Source organism: Bactrocera oleae, chromosome 3 (genome assembly GCF_042242935.1).
Source record: "Bactrocera oleae isolate idBacOlea1 chromosome 3, idBacOlea1, whole genome shotgun sequence".
NCBI classification, from domain to species: domain Eukaryota; kingdom Metazoa; phylum Arthropoda; class Insecta; order Diptera; family Tephritidae; genus Bactrocera; species Bactrocera oleae.
Window position 1 is genome coordinate 52,042,801 of NC_091537.1, and position 6,251 is coordinate 52,049,051.

Genomic DNA, 6,251 nt, shown 5'->3' on the forward strand with positions numbered 1-6,251 from the left:
GTGTATTTTCCCAGCCATCATGTTAAACTTATAACAAAATATACCAGAAAACAATGTAAAAAAGTTTCTTAGAGTGCTGGACTTTGTATAGAGCAAAAATATCTTTCTCGAAAAAATCGCGTGAGATAAATAATAGTAGTGTAGTATCAAAAGGGCTAAAGATCCTTTTATGTGGTAATAGATAAACTGGGACCCCATCGGTTAAAATGCTATTAGCTATTATTTCAGTTTTGCGACACATTTTAATATGAAGGTCATGAGGTGAGCGTAAACTCAAGAAAATTACATTTAAGTATTTTTTGGGATTTACCCAGCGCCGTTGGAAGCTTGAAAGGTTTAGATATTAAGACAGAAAGAAGAAAATATACATACCTGCTCTACATATGTGTGTACCATACTTAATTATATGTAAGTTATTGTTAATTTAGCCTTCATGAGCAGACCTTTCAAAATAGGCACCATAGATCCCTGTTTTAAAAAGCGATAGACAGAAGCAATATACGGAGGGGTTCTCCGAGCACTTAATTGCAATACAATGAAATAAACTACTAATTTCTAAAATATAAATGTAACTAAATAATCTGTATTATTATGTTAGTGAATATCTATGTAATATATAGGTATAAAAAAGTACGTAAGCTGTGTGTACAAAAATATCCATCACAAAAGTATTATACTGTAGCTGTATGTTGCAAGAGTATAATAAATATCAGTACACTGTGTTTGTAGTTTCAGTTACACTAGATTTCTTGACCAGCAAAGTGCTGTATTCAAACTAATTTCAGTGTATTAGTTATATAGCGTTTAAACTATTGTTATATACAGTGGCAAGCAAAACCGTATTACATACAGCGGCGAGCAAACACATATACATATGTGCACTAGTATACCATAGTACCTATACACCGAACAGGGAAGAAGTCATAGCAAGGATTCAATTACAGTGAAAGAGAGCAGCACCTAGGATCCAACTTTTCAGAGCCGGACGGACGGAGTTATATAATTATTATATATAAGTATTTTATTAATTAAGCCATTTATTATTTATTAGTTATGCCTAGATTAAGTAGAAAATCTGTATTACTATATTATCAATACAACCAACATAGAACCAGGAAAATCGCGTGGTACAGTCTTTTGCATAAAATTTAAATACTGTTCAACATAGGGCAAGACTTCTAAATCCCCAAATCCGCTATGAAAATCAAATAAGAAATACTCGAGGTCATAGATCTCGGCGCGAGACCCCGAGGTTCGATCTGTTGAGCAGGTTGTAAATACTGTTCAACATAGAATAAGGCGTCAAGATCCACAAAATTCGCTCTGAAGAGCAAATAAGAAATATTCTGGGTCATAGATCTCAGCGAAGACCCCGAGGTTCGATCTGTTGAGCAAGTTGTAAATACTGTTCAACATAGAACAATGCGGTAAGATCTACAAATTCGCTCTGAAAAGCAAATAAGAAATACTCGAGGTCATAGATCGCTGCGCGAAGACCCCGAAGTTCGATCTGTTGAGCAAATGGGAAATACTCGAAGTCATAGATCCCGGTGCGAAGACCCCGAGGTTCGATCTGTTGAGCAAGTTGTAAAGTTCAACATAGAACAAGGCGGCAAGATCCACAAATTCGCTATGAAGAGCAAATAGATCTCGGCACGAAGACCCCGAGGTTCGATCTTTTGAGCAAATGAGAAATACTGTTCAACATAGAACAAGGCGACAAGATCCACAAATTCGCTCTGAAGAGCAAATAAGAAATACTCGAGATATAGATACATAGAGAATTTCGCGCAAGAAATCCTGAGTATAGGAATTTAGAGCGCATTCGTGATCAAATGCAAAGAGAACATGCATGAAGAAATTCTGAAATAAGGAGAGAGGAGCGTGACAGAGAAACACAACGTCGACACTAAGAGGGATATGAGGGAAGAAATTTTGAGTCAGAGACGTCTTAGACAAAGTCAAGTTCGCCTTTGTAGAGATAACCTTTTCAATAAGCAAATTGAAAACGAAAGAAAGTCCCAACGAATCCGATTAACGAGAGACAATAATGTTATAAAAAATGATTATAGTGGCAATTTAACAGATTTTAAAAACATTTACTTCCAAAATATAAATAAGGGCCCTACTGAAACATGTATTTGCTGTGGCGGATTATGGTTTTCACACCAAATTCGCAAATTAAATTTCGAAACTGTTGCGCAAGGTCACTTCCTTCGGAAGATAAAAATTACAATTTTTGTGCTACTTGCAAAAATGCGATTGTTCAAAAGAACGTTCGAAAAATATGTTTAGCTAAAGGTCTAGACTTTCCTGAAATACCGGATTGTTTGAAAGATTTAGATATCAAGGTCAGAGTTTGCTCAAAGGTGCTGTTGTTAATATACCAATTTCTGTTAACAATATTGTGACATCTTTACCAAGGTCCTTTGATGAGGCTCATGTGATACAAATTCACTTAAGAAGACGTTTGCAGTACAATCATGATTACATGATCGATACCATACGCCCTGCAAAGATTATGGAAGTTTTGCAACTCTTAGTGTATCGTGAGCACAATATACATATTAATTAGAACTGGGTTTCAGAATTTAATAACCAAGAAGAAGTTCCGTTTGTTGCATCTACAGAGGATTCCCGATTGGTTGAATCTTTTCGTGCGGCACAAACTTCTCATGATAATCCCTCAGGTAATAATATTCCCATAGGTCTTTTGCCTTCTGTGCTAAACCCAGGCGGTCAAGAAACTCTTTTGGACAATATTCCTGTAGAAAACTTGGACTTTAACCGTTTAGTCATAGCGCCAGGTGAAGGACAAAGACCAATTGACATAATTCAAGACAATTCTTCAGAAGAGTTGTCATTTGGAACTATATGCTCTGATACGTATAGCAAAATAATACGTTCTGAAATTCGCCGTTTTGACAGAAAAGCGTGTACCATTCCAAAGTTGTTCTATGATTACAAAAAATTAGAACTGCTACAAATTAAGAATAGTACATCCATTTGCCTTAGAAAGTTTTCACGCCGCAACCAAGTTAGCTTTTAAACGAAAACTTTGTTCAAAACTTGATTCAACATGATGATGGTTACAAGGTTTTGAAAGGCGTTAGATCCTCACCTGCGCACTGGGTAGCTGAGAAGAAAAATGCAATCGCTATGATTCGCCAATTTGGGCTTCCAACTTCTTTATCACCTTATCGGCTGCAGAATCTCAGTGGGTTGAGCTTTTGGTCATCCTCTCTACAACTGTTGATTCTAAAGATATTTCGGAAGAGCAAGGCAACAGTTTAACAACCCAAGATAGATATCGCTTAATTCGGTCAGACGCGGTTATATGTGCTAGATATTTTGACTACCACCATCGACAAATTCTTAAGCTTTTTAAAGATAATTCCGGCATTTTTGGAGAGCATTTTGTCACAAATTTCTACTGGAGAGTGGAGTTTCAACAGAGAGGTTCCCCGCATGTACATGGCATGTATTGGCTTAATAATGCTCTCAGGATCAACCCTCAAGAACCTCAGACATTCCCTGATGTCATTCGTTTTATTGACAATTATATTTCTACAGATGGTTCGGTTAGCATTTAGAAAATTATTTGGGTTATCAAAAGCATAACCACAGTCGGTCTTGTACTAGAGAAATAAGAGAACGACAGTTTTGTCGTTTTTGTATACTATATCCACCAATGCCTTCAACGCAAATACTGTTACCTGTTACAGAAACAAGTCAAAACTCAGAAAGACACAAGGAAAACATTTTCAAAATTCAAAACTTTTTAAATTCAAATATGACTACAGAAGACATTTCTAATTTAAGAGATTTTGAACATTTATTGTCTAATAATAGAATAAATATGTCTTTTGATGACTATTTGTTAGCCCTTAGATCAAGTTTAACAAAACCCAAAAATTTTCTAAAGAGAAAATTACAGGATCGTTTATAAACGCTTATAATTGAGGAATTATTTTCTTTAGTTCAAAGTCTAAATACTAAGCAAAGAACCTATTTGACACATTTGACGCACCACCTAAAAACAAATCTCCCATTTTATGAGTTCATTGGCGGCGGTGCAGATGTAGGAAAGAGTCGTTTGATATTTGCAATATATCAAGCACTTAACCATCGTTACAATTCTACACCAGGATCCAATCCAAGTTCCTTAAAAGTTCTTCTCTGCGCACCTACGGGTAAAGCAGTTTTCGCAATAGGTGGAATGCCCCTTCATTCAATATTATCTTTACCTGTTAATCAGTTGAATAGAGAGTTGGGGCCACTTAGCAATGACACAGTTAAGTCATTGTATTCCAGACTTATCGATTTAAAATTAATCATAATTGATGAAATGTCGATAGTAGGTGCTCGTGTGTTTAGCTTTTTTGATGCGAGATTAGAACAAATTTTCAAAGCAGACAGCCCCTTCGGTGGTATACCGATCATCGTGTTTGGTGATTTGAAGCAACTCTCACCTGTTGGAGATAGGTGTATATTCTCTCCTAATCCCAATGATGCATACAGCACTTTAGTTGGTTCCCCTTTGTGGGAGTTATCTAAATACTTTGAATTAAAAGAAATAATGAGGCAATGGGAGGATCAGGCTTTTGCAATTGCATTAAACCATATGGCATCTGTTACTATGACAAATGCAGACATATCAATTATTGAAACTAGAGTAGTTAATTTCGAAGAAGTTCCCGATGATGCTATACATTTATTTTGGTCCAATGAAGAGACAAATTATTTCAATGCCCTTAAGCTCAGTCGAATCCCAACTGAAGCTATCCTTTTAACTGCAAAAGACTCAGTTAAAGGAATTGGTATAAGTGAAAATGAGAATATTTTGAAAATAGTTAAACTTTTTAAAACTTCTGAAACGCAGGGACTGCCCTATGAATTGACACTAAAAACATCCGCCAAATATATGATTACAGTAAATATAAACACGTGTGATGGCTTGGTTAATGGGGCAGCTGGACAACTTATGCATATTGATTTCCAATGTTCTTTCCAACAATTCTGTGGATTAAATGTTTGGAACCCTCTGTTGGTTCGATAGCACGATCAAAAAAGCCTTCTTTTCTACTAGTTCAGAGTAGTTCATACTCGACCCAGAATGCCTAGAGCTTCAATATATGTCGCTTACAATCGAGCTACTACTGCAGAAGGTATATTCATCATAGGAAATTTTATTCCTCCTAACAAATTTTCTGAATCGGATCCTGTATTTTAGGAACTAAGGGAATTGAACACAAATAAAGCTCTGCCAACAAGTTTCAGTTTTATGAATTCCGAACATCAGGTCATCAAATTTTATTACATAATGTTCAGAGTATTCATGCTCACATTAATGATATAAAAAGCGACTGTTTGATGATATCTTCAGATATTTCATGTTTTGTAGAAACTTGGAGTTATCCGTGCGAAAATTTTGATATACCAGGATTTACTCCAATTAACGACCTGAGGAGAGATAGCACGGAAACAAGCAACAGAAATAAACGGGGCATTATAATATATGCAAAGCATAGTATTGATAGCTCTATAAAACCAAAGGCTGTAAAGAAAATTTATTCAGGCCGCAAAGTTATAGAAGCGATTTTGTTTAAATGTTTCAGTATTAATATTCTGGTTCTATACAGAAATTCAGCATTCTCTGTCAGACATTTAATTGTAGAACTTCAGGAAGTCCTTACTTCTGAGTTAGGCAATCAAAATGTTTAAATTGCTGAAGATTTTAACAAAAAAAAGAAAAAACGTTAACTTCGGTTGCGCCCAGGCTATAATACCCTTCACAAATAAAAAGGCCCCTTACAAGAACTTGATTCCGAACGTTCAAGCAGTATGGCAGCTATATGATATAGTGATCTGATCTGACCAATTTCTGTGGAGAATAATTTGTTGCCTTAAGCAATAACTTGTGCCTAATTTCGTGAAGATACCTCGTCAAATAAAAAAATTTTCCATGCAAGCACTTTACTCCGATTGTTCAGTTAATATGACAGCTATATGCTATAGTCATCCGATCTATACACTTTCTTCGGAGACTAGATTAATGCTTTAAATAATAATACGTGCCAAATTTCGTGAAGATACCTCGTCAAATGAAAGAGTTTTCCATACAAACACTTGATTCCGATTGTTCAGTTTGTACGGCAGCTATATGCTATAGTGGTCCGATATCGGCCGTTCCCACAAATGAGCAACTTCTTCTAGCATAAAAACTGAGGGACTAGTTTGTATATATACAG